Source organism: Lactuca virosa, chromosome 7 (genome assembly GCF_052849685.1).
Source record: "Lactuca virosa cultivar CGN04683 chromosome 7, Lactuca_virosa_CGN04683_v6, whole genome shotgun sequence".
Lineage (NCBI taxonomy): Eukaryota > Viridiplantae > Streptophyta > Magnoliopsida > Asterales > Asteraceae > Lactuca > Lactuca virosa.
In genome coordinates, this window is record NC_136432.1 from 199,225,812 (window position 1) to 199,251,142 (window position 25,331).

Here is a 25,331-nt window from a genome sequence, read left to right on the forward strand (position 1 = left end):
GAGGTTTCTATAAACTCAGTCATGGAGGACCAGCAGACATGGCCCTCCCTGTTATGGTTCAGCGGATCGCACATCTCGGAGATTAGACCAGGGCATCGGCGAATCGGATCATGGAGCTGGGGGCCGCTGCTGAGGCCACTGACGCACGAGCTCGGCGACTGGAGAGGGACTACCCCCGGACATGTCATATCATTGACCGCCTCCAAGAGGACCTCACCACCGCTCGAGTAGAAACGAGGGAGTACCAAGAGAGACACTCAGCTCTTGAGGAGAGGGTGATTGCAGCTAAGCGCCGAATAGCGGAGATGCAGGCCTCCATGACTTCATCCCATGGCCCACAGGAGACTACCTGCCATGAGTAGGGCTTATACTACTCATATCGTGATTTTATTTACGAGTAAGCGTTGGTGCTACTCTTTCATGTAGACCTTCTTAAAGGTCAATTTTCACAAAACTATGTACTAGTACAATATTATCAATGAAATGGGTATGCATTTTATTTCATTGAGGTGTTGCTATTTGTTATGAAATTGTTTACTTAGTATAGTAAATTTCATTTGTGAATTGCATGCAAGTTACAATAACGGGACCTAATACATATATAATCAATACATTCCATTACGGTAATGCCCAACTCATAACCATTATAAAAAACTTAACGTCATTCCACCTTTAAACTTTATGGCAGAAAGATGCCACCACAAAGAGGTAGCAGGCGTGCCGCCAACACCTCAACAACTCCACCACCACCACCTCCACAAATGGACTCTGCCGTGTTCCAGGCTGCTGTAACAGCCGCGGTTACTGCCGCCATGGCCCATTTCAGTAGTAACGGCACGAACGGAAACGACAGCGGGGGCGGAAACGGAACTAACAGCTCCAACCTGGGCGAAAGCCAAGGGCATCAACGATTGTGCTCCTACAAAGAATTCACGAACTGCAAGCCCAGGACCTATCATGGCGACGGCGGGGTCGTCACTTTGACAAGATGGTTTGAGAAAACTGAGTCCATCTTCGAAATCTGTGCATGCCCGAACGAGTTCAAAGTCAAATATGCAGCGTGCACATTCGTGGACTCGGCCTTGTCGTGGTGGAACAGCCACGTTAAAACTCTGACCCTAGCTGTGGCAAATGCCATGAGTTGGGAGGACCTGAAAGTTATGATGCTTGAGGAATATTGTCCAAGGAGTGAGATGAAGAAACTAGAACAAGAGCTGTGGGAACACGCCACGAAGGGCTCTGATATTTCCACCTATATTGCCCGCTTTAACGAACTGGCAACTCTATGCCCGAGAATGGTCACCCCAGAGGGCAAGAAAGTGGAACATTACATTTGGGGGATATCCCCTTAGATCCAGGGAATGGTAATATCTGCCAACCTGAGCACCCTTGACAGTGCCAAGCATTTGGCTCAAACTCTTGTCGACCAGGGACTTCGTCAGGGCATCATAACCCCCATGCTGAACAGTCAAAATGGGGAGACAACAAACGAAAGTTCGTGAATAAGAAGAAGGGGCAACCCGCTCAAGACCCGGTCAAGAAACAACAAACTGTGGCCGTCCATGCCATCACCACCCCTACCGCCCCTGCGCCAGCCAAGCAATATGTTGGGACTCTCCCGAAATGCGACAAGTGCAACTACCATCACCATGGAGCCTGTCGATAAATTCAATGTAACAATTGCAACAGGAAGGGGCATACAGCCCGTTTCTGTAAAGCGTCGGCACAACAAACCGTCCAAGCCGCTAATACTGGGGTGAGTCGTGCATGCTACGGTTGCGGTGAGATGGGGAATTTCAAAAAGGAGTGACCGAAGGCACAGAACAGAAATAGCGGAAGCGTGGGAAGGGTTCTAGTAATGGGGCATAAGGAGGCCATGAGGGATCCCACCGTGGTTACTAGTATGTTTCTCCTAAATAACTCATACGCATGCATACTTTTTGATAGTGGTGCGGAGAAAAGTTTCGTGAGCCACCAGTTTAAACACTTACTCAAACAGAAACCCAATTACTAAATGAAACATTCACCATAGAAATGGCCAATTGAAAAACATAAAGCGCTAAAGATATATACGTAGGATGCACACTAACTCTAAACAATCATTCCTTCCAAATAGACCTAATGCTGGTCACAATAAATAGCTTTGACGTTATCATTGGCATCGATTGGTTAAGTCCTCACCATGCCGATATCTTGTGTTACGAAACGATTGTCCGCCTTAACTTACCAAGTAGCAAAACCCCCGTCATTTATGGCGACAAACCCGACGTGAATCTACAAATCATCTCTTGCATCAATGCTCGAATGTATCTACGCATGGAATACCACGCCTTATTAGCCTACGTGGTGGATAAGAAACAAGAAGTGAAAGACATCAAGAATATTCCCGAGGTCTATAACTTTCCTGATGTATTTCCAGAAGACCTTTCGGGAATACCACCCGTACGCTAAGTCGAGTTCATAATCGAATTGATCCCTGGAGCCACCCCCGTAGCCAAATCCCCATACCACTAAGCACCGGCTGAAATGCAGGAACTGTCCAGTCAACTGAACGAGCTGTTGAGCAAAGGATTTATCAGACCGAGCTTCTCACCTTAAAGGAACACCGGTCTTGTTCGTGAAAAAATAAGGGCGGATCTTTCCACATGTGCATAGACTATCGAGAACTGAACAAGCTCACTATCAAGAACCGTTATCCCCTACCTCGAATCGATGACTTATTTGATCAACTGCAAGGATCGAGCTACTTCTCAAAGATTGATCTAAGGTCGGGGTACCATCAGCTACGAATTCAGGAGGAAGATATTCCTAAGACGGCATTCAGAACTCGCTACGGTCACTACGAGTTTGTAGTGATGCCCTTTGGTTTGACTAATACGCCTGCAGTGTTCATGGACCTAATCAACCATGTGTGCTGACCTTACTTAAATAAATTTGTGATAGCATTCATCGATGACATACTAATCTATTCACGAAGTAAGGAGGAACATAGTCAGCACCTACGGCAGGCCTTGGAGACATTAAGGGCAGAAAAGCTATACGCAAAGTTCTCGAAATGCAAATTCTGGATTCGAAGAATAGATTTCTTAGGGAACGTAGTCAGCGAGGAAGGGATACATGTGGACCCTTCCAAAGTCAAGGCGATTGAAAACTGGGCAACACCAAGAACACCGACAGATATATGCCAGTTTTTGGGCCTTGCTGGCTACTACCGAAGGTTTATACAAAATTTTTCCAAAATCGCGAAGCCACTCACTACATTGACACAGATGGGAGTGACCTTCAAATGGGAGGATAAACAAGAAATTGCCTTCCAAACGCTTAAGCAAGCCCTATGCAGTGCTCCAATCTTATCCCTCCCAGAAGGTACTGAACATTTTTTGGTCTACTGTGATGCATCCAAGCAGGGCCTCGGATGCGTGCTCATGCAACGAGGGAAGGTCATCGCATATGCGTCAAGACAACTCAAGACTCATGAGGTCAATTACACCACGCATGACCTCGAATTAGGAGCAGTGGTGTTTGCCCTAAAGATCTGGAGACACTACATGTACGGTACCAAATGCACCATCTTCACATATCATAAGATCCTTCAACACATTCTCAATCAAAAGGAGTTCAACATGAGACAACGACGTTGGGTAGAACTGCTAAATGATTACGAATGCGAAATTCGTATCATCCGGGCAAGGCCAACATAGTAGCAGACGCCCTAAGTCGGAAGGAATACTCAGGCCGCAAGTAAAATCATTGACCATGACCATCCGTTCACACATGTCCACACAAATCAAGGAGGCGCGGTTAGAATCTTTGAAACCTGAGAACGTCGCAGGTGAGGGCTTGCGGGGAATGGATAAAAACCTTGAAGTCAAGGATGACGGGGCCCATTACCTCATGGATCGAATCTGGACACCGATATTCGGCGGATACAGAGACGTTGTCATGAATGAGGTTGACAAAACCAAATACTCCGTTCATCCCGGTTCAGACAAGATGTGTCTGGACCTCAAGAAACTTTATTGGTGGCCAAACATGAAGGCAGAAATCGCTACCTATGTGGGCAAGTGCCTGACGTATGCGAAGGTCAAGGTAGAATACCAAAAGCCCTCGGGTTTGCTTCAGCAACCGGATATACCCGATTGGAAGTGGGAGCGGATAACCATGGACTTCATAACTAATTTGCCCAAGACAACGGGCGGACTTGACACTCTCTAGGTGATCGTCGATAGATTAACCAAATCCGCACACTTCCTACCAATAAAAGAGATCGACAAGATGGAGAAGCTAACAAGGAAGTACATTAAAGAAATTGTTCGACTACATGGGGTGCCAATATCCATCATCTCTGACCGGGATAGTAGATTCACCTCACGGTTCTGGCAGTCACTACAGAAGTCCTTAGGGACCAAACTCGACATGAGTACAACCTATCACCCTCAAACTGACGGTCAAAGCGAGAGAACCATTCAGACGCTGGAAGACATGTTGAGAGCATGTGTGATAGACTTTGGTAAAGCCTGGGATACCCACTTACCGCTCATCGAGTTCTCGTATAATAGCAGTTATCACAATAGCATCAAAGTCTCACCATTCGAAGCCCTCTATGGGCGCAAGTGCATATCCCCTTTGTGTTGGGCTGAGGTGGGTGACACGTAGCTAGCAAGAAGACAAGTTCCTGATAGTACACTCACTGGCCCTGAACTCGACTTACCAAATCTTATAAGTCCCTTCCACGGCGAGACATTAAGTAAAACCGAATCTCCAACTTCGAAGGATATCGGTTGTCTTTTCTTGTCAGCATAGCTCTTTTGTCGATCTTGAGCAGCTAACATCCTCTCCCTTATCACTTTCAACTTTTCAGCAGTTTGATGGACTATCTCAGGTCCCATAAACTGCTTTTCCCCAGCTTCCAGCCAACATGATGGCGTTCGACACTTTTCTCCATACAAAGCGTGATAAGGTGCCATCTTGATGCCTGAGTAGAAACTATTATTATAGGAAAATTCTACTAAAGGTAAGTGTTCATCCCAGTTACCTTGGAATTCTAGGGTACATGCTCTCAGCATATCCTCCAATGTTTGAATCGTTCGTTCGCTCTGACCATCAGTTTGCGGATGGTAAGCTGTACTCAAACACAACTTGGTACCCAATTCCTCTTGTAGACTCCTCCAAAACCTTGAGGTAAAACGGCTGTCACGATCGGATACAATCGTTAACGGAACACCGTGTAGCCTTATAATTTCCTTCACATAAGAATTCGCAAGTTTATCCATAGACCATTTCTCGTTAGCGGCTATGAAATGCTCACTCTTAGTGAAGCGATCAACGACCACCCAAATCATGTCGTGACCGTTCCTTGTTTTGGGCAATTTAGTCACAAAATCCATGGTAATGTCCTCCCATTTACCCATGGGTACAGGTAAAGGTTCTAAACTCCCATACGGTTTCTGATGTTGTGCCTTAACCCTAGCACAAGTTACACACTCGGCCACATACTTAGCAACATCGAGCTTCATCGTCGGCCACCAGTAATAGGGTTTTAGATCCCTATACATTTTCGTACTGCCGGGATGAATCGAGTACATGGTTTTGTGAGCTTCTTCCATCAGAAGATCTCTTACTCCTCCCGTCTTAGGTACCCAAATCCTATCTTTGAATACCTTCAATCCTTGACCGTTTGTATCAAACACCAACGTTTTACCCAAACGTTCCTCCTCCCGGTCAATTTTCTCTAAAGCTTCCTCCTGAGCTTTCTTTATACTTTCCATAATTTTAGAGACAACTTCAATTCTCAACGCTCTTGGTCGTCTCTTTTCAAGATTTACCTTCCGACTGAGAGCATCAGCAACAACATTTGCTTTACCAGGGTGGTAAAGTATCTCACAGTCGTAGTCCTTGAGTAATTCCAGCCAGCGCCGTTGCCTCATGTTCAATTCTTTCTGATTAAAGATATATTGAAGACTCTTATGATCAGTGAAAAGTTTACATTTAGTACCGTAAAGATAGTGCCTCCATATCTTTAAGGCGAATACTACCGCTGCCAACTCTAGATCATGAGTGGGGTAGTTCTTTTCATGCTCTTTCAATTGCCTCGATGCATACGCGATCACTTTATCCCTTTGGGTTAGAACACAACCTAACCCAACTCCAGAGGCATCACTATAGACTGCGAAGTCATCAACTCCTTCAGGTAACGAAAGAATCGGTGCTTCACACAGTCTATTCTTTAACTTTTCAAAGGCCTCCTTATGCTTTTCATTCCAAGCATAAGTAGCTCCTTTTGTGGGTCAAAGTTGTTAATGGAGTAGCAATCGAAGAAAAGCCTTGGATAAATCTTCGATAATATCCAGCTAATCCTAAAAAGCTTCTAATCTCCGTAGGACTTTTTGGTTGTTCCCACTTCATCACAGCTTCAATCTTTGTTGGGTCAACCATTATCCCTTCTTGGTTAATCACATGACCCAAAAATTGGACTTCTTGAATCCAAAATTCACATTTGGAGAACTTTACATACAGCTTCTCCTTTTTCAGAACTTCTAGCACTTCACGCAGATGCTTATCATGCTCCTGCTTTCTTTTCGAATAGATCAAGATATCGTCTATGAATACTATCACGGATTTATCAAGGTATGGTTTACAAACCTTGTTCATCAAATCCATGAAAGCTGTTGGGGCATTGGTTAATCCGAACGACATAACCAAAAATTCATAGTGTCCATATATTGTTCTGAACGCAGTCTTCTCGATATCCTGCTCCCTCACCTTTAGTTGATGGTACCCCGACCTAAGATCGATCTTCGAGAAATAGCTCGAACCTTGCAACTGGTCGAACAGGTCATCGATCCTCGGCAACGGGTACTTGTTCTTTATCGTCGCTTTATTCAGCTCTCTGTAATCGATGCACATTCTTATGCTCTCGTCTTTCTTCTTTACAAATAACACAAGGGCTCCCCAGGGTGATGAACTGTTGGGTTTTGAGCATTCTAACACTCCTATGGTGTACATGCAACCCTATAAACCTTGGATCTATGTTTTCTCTATTATACATGCAAATATTAACTATTCCAAGGTTTCATCCTAACTAGCATATTATGAAGCACCTATACTACAAAGTTCTAGTTAGATGACATACCTTTTGATGTAGCTTGATGTCTTCAAGCTTTAAGAGCTTAGCCCCAATAGTGTGGAAGCCTCAAATGGAATCACAAATCACCAAAACACCTTGGAAGAACTTGAGAGAATATGTATGCACACTAAAATCGGCCCACTCTTATTTTCACACACTTGTCCAATTTTGTGAGCCAAGGACCCCTTTATATATTATGGAGGATTAGGGTTACATCCATGTAAACCCTAATACCCATGACCTTTCATTTACATAGGATCCATTGGTTAAAAGCTCCATGGACCATCCATGAAAGCTTAGCCCAACCTAAATGAACTTGGCCCATTCCATATATATAAGAGTCCATATTTAATTAGTTCTTTTTGATCACTTAATTAATTCTAAATTAATTCTTGATTAATACTAATTAAATAATATGATTCCATATTAATATATTAGAACTTATAATATATTAATATAAATTATAAATATACTATTCTCAAAAGACTATCCATATAAATTGTGTTGGTGAAGTGCAACCCAAATGGACCATGTCGGGTCGGGTCAAGTACATACCAAATATAGTTATGGACTTAGACATTAATCCAACAGTCTCCCACTTGGATAAGTCTAAAACTATTATTGAGTATGACTTCAAAACCTAACTGGCAATCGTAGCTCTTAAAGCCGCTGTCGAACTCTGACCTTGTCAATGACTTGTCCATTAGATAAGGGATCATATATTCCTCCATTCTAGATATCATATGGACTGAGACATGGATTATAATCATTCTCTCTGTCCATTTGTTGTTTCCCGATTTTCGATTTATGATGACTGACTGATTGAACAAATCAAATCAGTCATGGCTTGGCCAAGCACTCACATGTGTCATCGCTAAATCATCGAGGCGCCCACAGATACCGCTTTTATCCCGAAGGTAAAAGGAATGGATAAACTTCGACTCATATGGCTTGTTCTACTACTTGTTGAATCATACACAAAGGCACGTTTTATAACATCGAGTTACCAAATGTGTTTTCGTGCAATCAATGTATAACCAACTCATAGTAACAACTCATATCTCTAGGTTTGAAGAATATAAGATATTATCGTCTCATGATCACTCGTGCTAAAATCCATGAAGTGATTCAAATGAGCGCGGGTTGAATCTAATACTCAAAACTTATGAGCACTCATGAGTGTTGTAGCACCGCTTTGTCCAACATCTTAGACCTCTACAAGCCAACCCATGACAGTCTTGATTCATATCTACTTCCAACATATGAACGACTATGGATAGTTTGAATAACTTAGTCATTCAGGAAGAATGACCTAGTTTATTCTGGAAGTCAAAACATGCAAAATGAAACACAAGAATAAATGAATCAAATATGGTATCAAACCCTATGAATATAAATAGACCACTTTTATTTATCACCATACTGATTACTCATTATTTCATTGTTTCGGTTTTATCAACTTTATACCTGAATTAAAAACACTAGTTGTCCCATGCTCCAAGCATGTACACTATGTTTTTCTAAACAATAGCTTTGCCACACACCAAGTATGCACTCTATGTTTGTCTATGATCCTTACTTTGTGAAATAAACCAATTGAACATAATTTCAATGATTCTAATTTCACACTCCCAAATCCTTATCGAAAAATGTGAGAACTTCAAATTCCTATCATTTATCGAAATCTGTTTAGATTTTAAACTTATACGCACTGACCCTCCTGTAATGAATATGTACAAAGTCACAAAGACTTGTTAACAGTCATTATAAGGTATTCCAATGGAGATCAACTCCATGGAAACTAAGTCTCATATTCAAAGTACATTGCTTTGGACATGCTTCTTGCATTAAGTTTTCTAATCTTACACAGATAACTTCCACCTATGGAGACAACTCCATATTCTCATTTTGACTATCACTTCTAAACAAGAGATGCCTCTTTTCAGAATATGTCAATATGGTCCTTCCAAAATTAGCACTATACTTCCAATTGTCCCTGAGCAACCAATCATTGGTAAACCTCAGATTGTCCTCGACAAGTGCTTAATCATTTTAGTCATATCCAATTCTAGACCTTTTCCCTTCTTAATGCCTCTGGGCATTTGGAAAAATTTAGAAAGGACAAATATTATCGCACATGCAATCGATCCTGTACCTAAAGCAAATGGTACACGATTCATGATGTCTCACATAAAGACCTGATTCTAGACCAGTCTTTTGCTACAATATTTTTATTTGCCATGTTTTCAAAATTTGACTATGAAGAGGGATGCCGTAATCATAATCGAATTTTGAGAACGCAATATATAGAATTTCCTTAAGTTGAACCAATCCAACATGAAATTCATATATATATTCTTCACTAAAGATGATTAAGGTCTCAATCTAAGCCTTTAGATCTGAAATGAAGTATATCCTCTCCCTTAATTATAGCAAAACAACTTTTTCAATCCCTGCAGTCTCACGAATTGAAACTTTTTTTTTCTATAATTAACATTGCTCACTTGCAACACTAACAATAATTATCATGCTCCCACTAACATGATGATTATTAGCATAACACTTATGCTCCCACTAGCTTTGACATGTACTCAGAAATCAGCTGGACTTCTAGAAATCAATACTTTATTGACTTTCTTACCAAAGTTCAGATTTCTGATACGAGATGCTTTGATAAAACTTTATCAAAATCATACACCTTTCCTTAGATAGCATGCATGTGTGTCTAAACAATTTCAGAGCTATGAAAAGGGATGCCGTAATCATAGTCTCAATTGTTTGAACCTTTTGCCATCTGCTTCAAATCTACTTGGTGGAAGTGTTTCTTCACCATCATTTTCATGAATTTGAGAGAAACCTTATGACCCTTAGATTTTATGGTGTATGTGTTCTTATCCATGTGAATTGTCAAAACCATAGTCACAAGACAAGGATAATGACAAATCCAAACTCATATGGACTGAACTTATGCAATCTTAACTTCTTGCCACCTGGCAGTACAGGGCCTGCCATTGCTTCCAAGTTGTTATGCAACCAATTGAGAACTCTAAGAACTCATATGCAAAACCAACTTTAACTGGAATGGGCACAGAATATGTCAACACGATAGGTTATAAACCTCAAGTCGTGTGCTAGTGAAGAACCTCAGGTTTTATTCTTGATTAGTTCTTGAAATTCTTTTTAGGATCTTTAAGACTCCCACTATCCTCTTGACATATAAGACTATCTTGCCAAATATTCAAGAGATAGTGCAGATTCTTTATCAAGACAAACACTTCACACAATTGGCCTTAGTTGGTCTTTGTTTTATCCAAAACATCACAACTTACCAATTTCAAATGTACAAGAGTAGGACACTTTTACTCTTACATTTGACAAGTGTTTTAAACCTTTCTTTAAGATATATCACTCAAGTTACAATCTTGGAGTATGACTCTAAGAATTGTTTTGGAACGAAGTATGACTCATCTTCCTGATCTAACCATTTCAACAATTCATGACTCCTCTTCTTAGTCATAAGAATGCACTAAGATGACCTTTAGAGGACTAATTGTGATATGATTTCTAAATCATTAAGATGATCACAAACATGATACTAAAGTACTCTCCCATCTTTTCAGATTTGAGAAACTTTTATCTTTCTGCCTAATTTGATTCTTCCCATTCGTTCTGCCATACATTGAGACTTTTCCAATGTTTCAGAATTATACTTAAACTTGTAAGTATAACCATATTTACTAAACTTTAGTAAATCAAATAGTCTTAACGATCTTTGTGGTGGACATAACCAGTGCACAAGAATGTGTACTCGATCCCTTTAGTCCTTCACTTGACTCACACATCCATGTGAACAAGTAATTAGTCTTGATTTTCCAATGCTTGAAAGTTCTCATTCATCATACTATTCAACTTGCATGATTCCAAGTTTCGGTCCAATTGAAACTTGGGCGATGAGGAACTTTCCTGATTTGGTAAATTTAGACACTACCACAAATGAAAGAATCAAATCCATTTTTCAATATTGCTGTCAGTGGAATCATATAAGCAACAATTTTCCACAAATGCCATTGTAAGGATACATCAAATAAATAAAGTTAAACAATTTTCTTTTATTTTAAAACTTTGCGGAAAAACTTATCCTTACAGTCCACATGGAAAATTGTTGTTATTTATTCCTTAGCAATATATCATAACTTCTTAAGCAACTGCTCAAAATTCTGATGCGATCGAAATCCACCTTCGCGATCAGAATCAACATATACTTCCTTTAAGATTTCTCTCTATTATTTGATTCTTAAAACATCAATATGTGACCCAGTCACATCATGTAATGAGGATCTCAGGATAGAACTTAACAGAGTTAGATAATGGGCTCTACCTGATGTAGAGTCAAACTTATTGACTTTAACATCCTTAAGTAAATTTGGCAGCTTTGCAATCAACGCCCCTTCCTTTGGCAAAATAAACATATGGACCCTTTGGTAATGGGACTATCTCAGACTTAGCCTTTCTCTTTACCATTTGGTCAACCGTGTTGACTATGGCCAATCCTTTTCCATTGGGAAGAGAATGCTTTTTCTGGATTTCCAGTGTCACCATTGTCACTGTCCATAAAGTTTTTGGGAAGTTGATCTTCTAATCAAATTTGCTTTACTATCGTTCCAAATCATTGCTGATTCAGCAGCACCAAGCAAATAGATATGATCATTAAAGTTCATGTCATAGTCTGTTTCATAGTAGTCCCAAAGGAACTCACTATGTGACTTAGAAAGTGATTGAACATCCAACTTTCTCAAGACTTTGACACCCAATTCTCCCGGCTTGTCAATATGTGACTTCATCTCTAAGATGTGATCACACATAGACCTTGCTTGCCATTAGGGCTTGAGTGACCTTGAACTTGTGGGTTAGGGAGAATAATTGGAGGAGGTGGAGGAAGAGAAGTATGACTTCCATGAGCCAAACTCGGGAAGTCATATTCATTAGGAAAGCTTGGTTTGGGAAGATCATTGTTGTCTAAACCATACATCAACAATGGGAGAAATTCAGGTAAAGTTGATTTAAGTCCTTAATATAACACCCAATATGATATATTAAGGCTAGGACCCAACAAACTATTTTATAACTTGGAAGAGGGATGCCGTAATCCAAGCTATAAAATATTTGAAGGTAGGTGAATGACGATTCACCAATTTCCACCAAGATAAACGAAATGTATTATTAGGTTTTAATTGGTTTTGAAACTCCTAGATTCTTTTGAGATTCATTGAACTTTTCAATGGCATGTTTCAATCTCGAGTGTGCCCTTCAGGTTTTGTGACTGTGATGCTGAGGATCACAAAACAAGGTGTGAAGTAACCATGCAAATATACTTGGTACCCTTAATATTTACCCCTCAATCGATGTGCCGGTTAACCACACACGCTCCAACGATACTATGATAAACATTAAGTTACCCTTTGCCTACCTTGTTAAGTGCAGGTTAGTGTGCCGGTTAACCACACACGCTCCACTAACAGCTTAAACAAAGTGCAAAGTGTAATTTCATGGATTAGCACCTTATTCACATTTTCCTAAGTAACTAAGATTGGGAATTTATAAGTGTTTAGTTACTTAGTATTTATCATTATACTTATAATGAAGGGAGAATTATAGTCCTTGTCCTACCTGTTCGGCTAACGACCCTCCACCGGTCAAGGAAGCGGTGAGTGAGAGTGGACACCCATTAAACTGCCATTTTATAGGCAGTAACCTTATACCCCCCTTATAGACCGGCTTCGTGAATGAGGCCTACTAATGGTAAGACGACTTGCTCTTATACATATAATATATTAAACTTTTAATATTATAATAGTATAAGGGTGTATTTTAGACATTTAAAATACTTGGTGGTTTAATCTATTAATTAAACTAGACTTTTAATTTAATTAAACTCAAACCATATATTTATGGATTAATAATACTCTTTTAATTAAACGCTTTAATTAACTATTAATAAAGTCCATAAGAGTTAATTTGAACTATTCAACAAAACATCATAATTCCAATTATTAAACTCAAAATTAAAACCATTTAATTAATTGTTTAAGTTATGAACCCAAGAGTTTTAGAATTCAATTCTTTTTTTCATAAAAAACTTTTCTCAAATTCCAAAACTTGAGGGCAAGTTTTGTAATTCTTGAAAACCTTTGGATTCCATAACTTATGGAATTAATGGTGTTTTATGATGAAACTTTCCATGTTCCATAACTTAAGAACAAGTTATGGAATTCTTTAAAACATTAACACCAAATTTTGTAACTCCATAAAAACTTTGAATCAAATTTTTTTTTTTAAAAGACTTTCATATCCATAACTTATGGAAGTTTCAAAAACCCTTAAGATCACAACTTTAAAAAAAACTTTTGAGCTCCAAAATTTTATGACAAAATATGTAACTCCTTAAAACATTTAGATCAAACTTTTAAAACTAATAAAATAATCATATCATTTTATCTTTTACTAAATTTGACCTAATTCAACTCATATAACAAATGATTCAAATTTTACAAATAATTCGTTTTTCACAAAACAAGTAATTATCTTAAAATTTGACAAACGTCATGTTTTTTTTTCCTTTTTTTCAACTTGAAAATAAAACATTTGCATCAATATGACAGAAAACAACCCATGGCTCTGATACCACTGTTGGGTTTTGAGCATTCTAACACTCCTATGGTGTACATGCAACCCTATAAACCTTAGATCTATGTTTTCTCTATTATACATGCAAATATTAACTATTCCAAGGTTTCATCCTAACTAGCATATTATGAAGCACCTATACTACAAAGTTCTAGTTAGATGACATACCTTTTGATGTAGCTTGATGTCTTCAAGCTTTAAGAGCTTAGCCCCAATAGTGTGGAAGCCTCAAATGGAATCACAAATCACCAAAACACCTTGGAAGAACTTGAGAGAATATGTATGCACACTAAAATCGGCCCACTCTTATTTTCACACACTTGTCCAATTTTGTGAGCCAAGGACCCCTTTATATATTATGGAGGATTAGGGTTACATCCATGTAAACCCTAATACCCATGACCTTTCATTTACATAGGATCCATGGGTTAAAAGCTCCATGGACCATCCATGAAAGCTTAGCCCAACCTAAATGAACTTGGCCCATTCCATATATATAAGAGTCCATATTTAATTAGTTCTTTTTGATCACTTAATTAATTCTAAATTAATTCTTGATCAATACTAATTAAATAATATGATTCCATATTAATATATTAGAACTTATAATATATTAATATAAATCATAAATATACTATTCTCAAAAGACTATCCATATAAATTGTGCCGGTGAAGTGCAACCCAAATGGACAATGTCGTGTCGGGTCAAGTACATACCAAATATAGTTATGGACTTAGACATTAATCCAACATGAACTAGGTCGAATGAAACCTTTGTCCAATAACTCCTTAAGTTGTGTCATAAGTTCTTTCATCTCTGGTGGTGCTAATCGATATGGTGCTTTGGCTATCGGCGTCGTTCCTGGTAACAAGTCGATACGGAATTCTACTTGTCGATCAGGGGGCAATCCGGGAAGATCTTCAGGAAAGACTTCCGGATAATCACACACCACCGAAATATTCTGCACCTCCTTCTTTTCCTTCTGAGCATCGATCACGAACGCTAGATATGATGTACACCCCTTGGCCAAACACTTTCTGGCTTTCATTAGGGAAATGATTCCAGAATTTACTCTGCGTTTGTCTCCATACACCATAAACGACTCTTTCCCTGGCGGGTTTACTTTTACTATCTTCTTCCTACACATTATTTCGGCATCATTGGCGCTAAGCCAATCCATTCCTAAAACTATGTCGAAACCATTTAACTCGATATGCAATAATTCCTCATGGAACTTATTCCCATCCAAGTCAATGATGATGTTTTTCATACGATGGCTAACAAGTACAAACTTGCCACTAGCAATTTCGACTAATAAAGCATTAACTAGTCTATCAACAGGCAAAGCTAGTTTTCTACCAAATTCATGCGATATACAGGAGTAATTAGCGCCAGAATGAAACAAAATTTGGGCAGGCAATTCGTTTACGAGAAAGGTACCTGAAGCGACATCGGCTTCTTCTTTCGCAGCTTCGAGTGTCATCTGAAAGGCTCTCGCCTTCGGCTTTGGTGGCAGATTGGGTTTAGCTGCGTCCTTCTTCTTCGGGCAATCCCTCAAAATATGCCCTTCTTCATGGCACCCATGACAGACGATATTAGTGAAGCTGCAATTATTGGCATAATGCCCTGGCTTTCCACACTTGTAACAAGTGAGTTCCACGCTGCACTTCCCAGCATGTTTCTTCTTGCACCTGTCACACCACTTGGCTTCGGCTCCTCCTCCGAATTTTCTTGAACCATTCTTCGAGAATTTATTCTTCTTATTGGAACCTGAAGTTCCTTCAAACTTTCTCTTTTCACCAACTTCAGCCTTGCTGGCGGCTCTCCCCTTTATCATATCTTCAACAGACTTGGCAGCCCAGATAGCTGCCTCCAAAGTAAGTGCCTAATGTACTGGCACTGCATACTCCCATGGAAGTCCCTTTGCGTACCTGTTAATTTTCGCCAGCTCATCTGGGACAATACGCAAAGCAAACTCCATTTTGTCTGTGAAGTTATTCGTATACTCGTCAACGGTCATACTCCCCTTCTGCAACGTTAGAAATTGGTTCTCTAATTCAAGTACGTTTTGGGCCGAGCAGTACTTGCGCTTAAAGTGCACCAAGAACTCTGCCCAAGTCATTTGCAGTGGCTCATTAGGGCTTAGGGTTTTCCCCAAAGTGTTCCACCAACGAGCAGCACTACCCCTGAACTGACGCACTGCAGAGGTGGTTTGTAACTTGCCTTGACAATCACAAGTCATGAAAACCAACTCCATTTCCGAGATCCAGTCCATTACTCCGACAGGATCTTCTTTTCCAGTTAAGGTCGATGGCTTGCAAGTCATAAACACCTTATACTTGCACCCATTTCTCTCCACTCTGCCCTCGTGGTTATTCCTCCCAACCACAAGCGGTTCACTATGACCAACCGATCTGCTGTTATTCCCTTCTTCAGATCGATCGTCATTTAGTTCACGTTGTTCCACAGGAACTGAAGGTTCATCCCTGTTGTTCAGCAACATTTTCCTCAACTCCTCCCTCTGTTCAACCATCATGGTCTGAATCACAGCTCGTACTCCAGCCATGGTGATGGGTTCTGGTGCAGCTCCTACTATAGGCACCTGTTCCACTACTTGAGGTTGAGGTTGTTGGTTTCTGTTTGCATTTCCCACTCCACTTCTAGTTTTTGCCATTATAATCTATATACCGAATAAGGCGAATTTAGGTCTTTATCCTTGTTAGACATGTCAATTCCCTTATCACTTTGAAATGTTTACATGTTAGTTCTAATCTCGTAATCATACGCTTAGAATCCTACACATATAAGGTTTCCAGATCCGGTCGGCAACAGACCATAGATCCAAACAAATAATGGCATATATGGCAACATATAGCATTTAGCACATAAAGGCATTTTAGGCACCTTTCCTAAAATAAACTAGTGCTCATGTCTAAAATATGGTAGACACTCACCTCACAATCATCACTTAGCATTCTAAGTTTAAGTCTAGAAATCCTACAATTTCTTAGTTCGCTTAAACTAATGCTCTGATACCAACTGTGACATCCCCCAATTTCTCGGCCAGAAAAGACCGATTTAATTTATGCTTTTTAAAATAAAATCAGAGAAATCTTTTCAAAAGATGTTGCGGAATAGGTCCCCAAACTAAAACATGATAAAAGTTTATCAAAACCCTTCTTTAAGAAGGTATATATTTTCCATATATATCAAAACCTCGGGATGTCATGTTCCGATACAGATCAAAAGCATAAACAAGACATTATAAGCCTTTCAACAGTTATTTACAACTATTGGCCTATAATCCAAAAATCTCTCATCGTCCTCCGACTATGCTCGGGGTCCACTACCTGTAATCATAAAAAGCTGAGTGGGTCAGGCTTGGGAGCCTGGTGAGCATATAGGGTTTTCAACCCACAATAATAATAACTTATTAAGTTCACCAATCAACAATAACCCTGATTACCCATTCCCGTTTTCCTCACTTTACGTCCCTAAACACCTAACACAAGGGACTTAGCCTAAGGAATATCATCGGGTTGGACACTACTGCTAAGGGGACTCCTCAGCCATACGTGTCCTAAAGGCAACCATGAGGGGGATTGGAGTACACCAATGAACATTTAGTTCATCAACACCTACAAGTTGCGAACCTGCTAGTGTGCCATTGGACTGTCTAGAAAGGTCTGTGGTCGTCATCTATACTCCGTTAGACGACTTCACCGATAACAACAACAACAACACCAACACCGACACCGAGGCCTCTCATCATTTTAACACCCACCGACTATTTTGTCTACCCATGTTCTACCCAACATATTTGTAGATAAAATACATATACAGTTTAAAACTTGTATAAAACATCTATTCAACAGTCACCTCAAATAAACAATTAACATATTTACACATATCACGTATTTTAAGCTAAATACTTCATATCTATGTGTAAAGTGAAAGTAACTACACACTCACATGATTTGATGATAATCGGGCAGCAATTCGTTTCCTAAAACGATCGTTTCTAATAAAACCGGGAGTTTTATTGAGAAACCGGGCTCTGCAAAGGTCGGGCTTCGAAACCGAAAAGATAAATTTTCCGGGCTTCACGGGCACTTCGTGGCGTATTCCGGGGGTTATAATCGATACCGGGGCTTTGGGGGATGTTAAGATGAAGAAAATATGAAGAAAGGGGTGAAAGATGGTGATTTTCTAAATGTATCCGAGAAGGCTCGCAGCCTTCTATTTATAGGGGCCGAATCTCCTGATCCGACGGCTGAGAAGCCTCCAGGTGGCGAAGATCCGAGGCTCGCAGGGGAGGGCTCGCACGTGGGCTGCGCGTGCGAAGGCTTGCTGGCAGCTTCTTACTGGACCGAGGTCTAGGTCCGAAGTAGGGATGGTTCGTGGCAGCCTTGCGAGGGTTCGGACACGCACCAAAGGGCACGCGTCGGATTCTTAGTGGACCGCGGCTTCGGACTCGGAAGGATCGCGACACGTCTTCGGATGACTCAGCAGATTTCGCCACGTAGCTCGCATGATTCACTGATTTCGGACACGTGGCACGTTCTAAGCGAGGGTGACATGGCAAAAACGTGACTATGCGAATTTTCTCGATTTTTGTGCAAAAACTTCTAAAATCCATAACTTTCGCATACGAGCTCCGTTTTTGACGTTCTTTATATGCACGCGTAGGTAAAATTACGCTCTACAACTTCCGTTTAGACTTCGTCGGCTAATTTTGACTTTAATTTTTATATTATTATTTTTAACAGACCGGGACAGGAAATCCGTTAAAAATTCATAACTTCTTCATCCGACGTCCGTTTTTGTCAGACTTTTTACTGTTGGGCTACTATTTATGATACCTTCGATTCTCATTTAGGTTGTGTCGGCTAAAAATCACTCGATCTAAAATTCGAGTTTTTAGCTGTCTACTGCTAAGCTGAAACTTCGAAAAATCATAACTTCCTCATACGAAGTCAGATTTGGGCGTTCTTTTTATACCTACTCTCGGTTTAACGAACACTACAAGTTTCGTTTAGATCACTAAGGCTAAAAAGTAGTTTATCGAAAACTCACTTTTTACGACATTCAGCACCGAGCCGGTTTTGTCGCGAAACTTCGACAGGTCATAACTTCTTCGTTATAACTCGGATTTCGGCATTCTATATATATCCGTAATCCTTGTCACGACCACTACAACTTTCTTAACAGATATCGGCTTTATCTAAAATTTATTTTCGGCGCTCATTTTTTATTCTTAATTAATTAACTCCTAGTAATTAAGCAATAAACACATAAAACACATAGAATTCACATAATTCCTTTTTCATTTCTTCAAAATGAGTTACAAAGGTTAACCTAGACTATCACCTTAATATTAATGCCTAGGCTAGAAACACGAGTGTTACACTCTGATCTTGAATAATACTTTTGAAACAATGGTTTTGTAAATAGTTTACGGATGAAATGGGTTGTTTTTGAAAAGTTTAAATTTCTTTGATTTTTGGGTTGTTACACCTTGCCAAGCCACGTAATTGACATTTTCAATTTACTTTTTTTAACCGGTAATGACATTTTCCATTTACTTTTTTATAACCGGTAATATCTATTCATTTCCCTGAATTTTTCGGTGACCATAAGGTCAGATTTGGACACTTAGATGGTATTATGTGTACAAATTGTTAGATGCCATTTTATGGATCTTTTAGGGTAGTTTTTATTATCATTTAGCATCATATTTTGTACATTTGCATATCATTTGTTTAAATAATGTTCAACTCATGTCTTTTATCAGAATTCCCGTACTGCTAGTATTTTTGTGTCAATTTCAGATAGTTCGAGTGAAGCAGTACTTTGGGAGCAGCTGGATGCATATTTGGAGCCTAAATGGAGTTGGAACAGAAGGAGGATATTGAGGAATGATTGGAATATGTTTTGTTCATGAAACATTTGATCGAATTGATCACACGAATATAGATTCTACAATCTGAAACTAAAGGATGTTGCTGGCAGCTTTGACCCCCTGTCAGTATTTTAACCATATCTCATGAACCATAACTCCAATTTATGAGATTCAAAATGTTCTGAAAACTAGACACAATTTTAGACGACTTTCATGTTTGTGAAAAAGGCCAAATCTGCGATTACATAGGCCAAAAACGCGATCGCATGTATGATCTCATGTTTTTCTTATGATCGCATGTTTGCCACGAAGTTTCTCGGGGTCAAAATAAGTCGTCTGGAAGTCAGATGAAGTAAAAAAATCAAAACCTACAATCGCATATAGCATACATGTGATCGCTTGAATGGCCCAAAGTTCCAGAAACGTCGAAAAAAGCATCACGCATCATTTAGGGGCAAATCTGGAAAAAATTCAAAAACATGCGATTGCATATGACCAACCTGCGATCGCATGTTATCAGTTTATTTCGCCGAAAATTTCCGTTTCACCTATAAATACAACCCTCATTATCAGATGCGAAGGGAGACGGTTCCAGACGACAGAAAACCACTTCTAAAGGCAATTTCTAATATATTTCAGCGACTTTTGAAATCTGAAGGCTGCAAATCATCTCATTCGTTTAGTTTAGAAGATTTATCAGTAGATGTTTCTTTTATCTAGTTTAGTTTCGTTTTTAGTCATGTCTGGCTAAACTTTAGTTTTCAGTTCTGCATAGACTAGTACTTTTCATGTGATTAGTTTTCAGATCTGTTTTTCGTTTTGTGTTTCTATCTAGATTTTTTTTTCTGTTTTGAACTTAATGAATGTTTGATTTTAATTCTTGTTAGTCTGATCACCTAGCTAGGGTTTTATCATTCCATTTAATCAATTAATAGAATCCGTAATTGTTCTTGTCAACTAGTAAAAAGTAACAAGTATCAGATTGGTTCCGTGTTTGGGATTTAACTCTGATATAAACTGAAAAAATCATATATTTACACTTCAGAGCTTGTGAGAAGTATTGGGTATTGCTGGAAGTTTTACACAGAACTTAATGCAATTTTTCTGATTTAATTAAGAGCTTGTTTAATTAAACAGTAAAAAGTTAGGGTTAATTTAAAGAGTTTGTTTTGATTAACTAATTTAGGTAAAAGAGATTATACTAGAGCTTGTTAGTTTTTTTCAGTACCGGCTTATATACAATGCATTTTAAATAACCAGATATGAACTAGTTGCATGATTAGGAAAGTCGCAGCAGAGCTGAAATCGTTTTTATTATTGATTTTCGTTTAATTTAATATCAATGCAAATTTTAGTTTTTTTTTTAATTCAAAAACCCACTTTTATATTTTCTGTCACTTGACTAGAATGTGCCTGATGCAAAAATGCATTGACCATTAGACTGTGTCCTTGAGGATTCGACCCTGCTTCCATGTGCTATATTTTTAGTGCAACCACCAGTGATAAATTTTATTTGTTTAAATCGGGTGCAACAACTGGTCTAACACAAATGCATTACTTGATTGGCATTTTTTGTACTTAGTATAGTTGAATTGTATTTTTTGAACATTTGTTATACTTAGTTACCCTCCTAAGTCATTTTGCCCTCAATAATCAATGCTTAAAACTTAAAAGCCTAATTGGTCTCACTCGAGTCATTATCAACTTCAATACTCCTAAGTCAGTTATATACTTAGTTACCCTCCTAAGTCATTTTCCCTTCAATAATGAATGGAATTTGAATGAATCACTAGAAAACACAAGGAATTACAAATTTATGAATCCTAGGTTAGAAAACCCCATAAAACCCACTTAAATTTCCATTCAAAGTATCTATAGAAGAAATGTTGTATAGATATTAAATCTAAGGGACGAACAGAACTTACAATCTATTTGGAAACAACTACTAATGTCAAATGAGCTCCAATGTGCGAATTTACCTTTTAAGCTTGAAATTGACTCTTAATCCTCAAACCCCAGCTTGATTGCTTACAAATATCATCTCCAATCCTCAATGAAGCTTCAAACACCATTCATGGAGCTTCCTACTCTTAGAAATCGACCCCCTTCTAGTTGGGGAGAACACTCTCTTAAATACTTCTTAAGTTTTGGTCTTTGTCAGAATTAACCCCTTATTACTAGAAATTTTAATATTTAGCCCTATTTTCCTTACTTTTATGTAACCACTTAAATGTTTCCTGTATGGTCCTTCCCTACCACTTAATATGACATTTAGGTCATAGTCGCTTAATTTGGTCAACACACCTAGTCAACCCATCTTCACCAAGTTGACACTCTTAACACTTTTTCCCAAACTTTTCTTTTTAATCATTTTCATTACTTAAATAAACATTTCAATTGATCTTATGAATTTATTCATTTTTTTATAATTTTTTTATTATTTTTTTAATATTTATTTTCAAAAATTATTATTATTTACTAAAATGGCCCAAATTTTATAGTCCCTAAGTACAGATTTATATAGAGAAAGAGATGTGTGTAACCCCATCATTCTCGGTGAAACACTATTAGAAGACAATAGCTAGGATGATCAAATTGGTATATAATTTAGTGTCAATATAGGGCGACTACGGTAATACCTTTGTGGGCTTTGATGAAGAGACGTCTACAAAGTGATATGGGTAATCTATTGCATGTATATGACTATAGTGATACTCATCCAATTAGGTAAGGCCTTGGTCCAGTCCAGTTCAGACCCAATTAGTCACCCAATTAGTCAGGAGCTATGTTGTGCTAACAGGCAATGCTGTCGGACGGTGTTTCCATGTAATGTTGCAATGTAATGCAGACATGTGGCCAAACAGTATTGTCATGATGCTTAGGTCATGTCAACTGACTTAATATCATCACCCACAAAAACATACTAACAAACATAAATACAAAATTAAAGTACATAGACACCTAAAGCACACACATTCCATAATAGTTCTTTGGGTAACAAACTTTGGTTTCTTGTCCACATTTAGGTAACCATGTTTTTTTCGTACACGTTTGACCAGTAAATTTGTTTAACTTGTTTATAATAGGGTAATATCATCGATAATTACCAATAATATTGCCTTATTTTGAATAGATGTACTATATATATATATATATATATATATATATATATATATATATATATATATATATATATATATATATATATATTGATAAAAACCAAAGTTGGTTATACTCTTAAGTTATTAAGCCTTTCTTAAACATGAAGTAGACAACAATTTTGAAATACATAAAAAGAAAAAGAAGATTTGATATATGAGTAGCAAAATTGTAGTGGATTTATATTGAACATGACATTTTAAATAAGGACCTCAAATAATACCGTTTGTATTTTTTCTTTTACCAACAAATCTACAAATCTGATCTACTCCCAAACTAACATCTAATTATACTTATATCAATGTCGAAACTTAAACCCTCCGCCTAAAAAAAATAATAAAAACACCTCATAATTTGCAATTTATCAAGTTTCGAAATTAAAATTCTTTGAATGACCATGAAAATGCTAAATAAAATATAGAAAAATGTTGTTTTCTATTATCCCTTTGTCTTAATAATCAATGCTTAAAACTTAAAAGCCTCGTTGGTCTCACTCTAGTCATTATCAACTTCGATACTCTCTCTCTAGACGGGTCGTCACCATCACTGAAAGGTAGGGTTTTACATATTGCTGTCTCCCTTTATGTTACAAGGGTTTTAATCACTACCTAATAAGAGGGGTTTTGAACTCTAGGGTTCTGCGAGTTCTCAATTGAATTAGTTTGTAATTTTCTTCTTTAGTTTATCGTTTGTAATTCCTTTTGTGTTCTTCTCAGATAATGCTGAATTTTGTGTATATGTCGCGTATCTGATTTACAATGCTTATTGGTGCATCGATTGTTATTAGGATTTAGAAGCAATTAAGAGATGCGCATTCTGATTAGGTTTTGTGGTTTAACATTGTTCACATCTTCGATTTTTCTGTTACGAAACTTTCTGATTGCAAAATCGATATGGATATGCTTAGAATTCAACATGATTCTTAACTTTTAGAGTTTTATCATAGAGTTCGAAGCAATTTCAAAATCAAAACTCGATGTATATCTGCAATTTGAAGAAATCGAATCAAGTGATACTTGTCCTAATCGATTGTTATAATTGAGTGAATTGTTAGATCCACCTAATTTTATCTATAATCGATCGCTCCAGTTTGATTGTTTCATTGAAGTTTCAACTTCTCGATTCTCTAATGATTTAATTTTCAATGAATTACAGATCTCAACATGGGAAGCAAGACATCAAGCTGGTCTGATCAATGGGGAACTGGAGTCTTTGACAATGAAGAAAAAGAAAATGAAAAAAAGGAAAATACTAAGAGCAACAACAACAATAACAAGAAGATGGAACAGGTGAAGGCAGTTGCAGCTACAGGACTTGTGAAAGCTAAATCTGCTGCCATTGTTGGAGCTCACAAAGTGAAGAAAGGTACATCCACTGGTTTCAAATGGATCAAGAACAAATGCTCCTCATCTTCTAAATGAACAATGAACATATTGTCTTTCCTTTTGCTTTTATATCACATCCCATCTTTTTCCGATTACAATCATTCTGTCTGAGTGTGCATTGCAGAACAACCCACATGAATGATTAATTAGCCAGTTTTCAACAATCATATTTCATGTCTATATACATACATATATACATATGCTAAGTAGAGTTTGCATGTTTATGCCAACAAATTAAGATTACAACACATCTTGTAAATATATAGAATCTTGAATAATGTTCTTTCATTGATGCCACACATCTCTTTCTCTTCCCCTTTGGTTCTTCTTCCTTCATTATCTTGTTGGGGGGGGGGGGGGGGGGGGGGGGGGGAGGTATGTGGTATAGGAAGATATATCATATATGTTATGCTTAAGTTTAGGAGTTGATGGTTTATATATAGATGGATTGAGAAGATCACAGGTGGACCTTAACCTAATGGATTTGGACATTAGGCACCTGTTGTGAAAGTGACTAAAATCATTAAATCACTATATTTATATGTTATATACATTGTATAATTATGTTAAATTAATTAATTCTACTTATATGGATTCATAAGATTTTGTACTTTAGTTTTTGTTTATTTTTGTCAAGGCAGGGTATGACAGTTGGTTTGACCTTTGTATTGTGATACATCATTTGTTATTAGTGGAAAAAATTGAATGAAATTTGAAGTATAATGTTATTAGCAATGTAATAAATAAATACAAGGTATTAATAATTGGAAATTCAGTTATTAACATGTAAGAATTAGAAACATATTATATTTAACATGGTATATGTTGTTAACATATGATATTTTAAGTTATTTGTATATTTATTAGTTATAGATTGAATCTGTTTAATATTATTTTAAGAATAAATAGTATGTAATCAAGCATAAATATAACCATATTCACCAATTTATTAAATGATATTTTTAAATAAAGGAAATTTGAAATAGTTTATTTAATGTAATTTTACGTTTAAACGATATTCACTAATCTGTTCACCGAAATTAACGAAACCAACTAAAATTCAGGTTAAGTTCA

At 37.9% G+C, this 25,331-nt stretch overlaps 1 long non-coding RNA gene across 1 annotated transcript; it reads left to right on the forward strand.

Annotated features, from left to right (window-relative positions):
• Positions 1-23,330: 23,330 nt before the first annotated feature.
• LOC145125342 (uncharacterized) lies at positions 23,331-24,421 on the forward strand. The gene is made up of 2 exons (XR_013715943.1): positions 23,331-23,425; positions 24,028-24,421. It is a non-coding gene; the product is annotated as an uncharacterized LOC145125342 (long non-coding RNA).
• Positions 24,422-25,331: the final 910 nt, after the last annotated feature.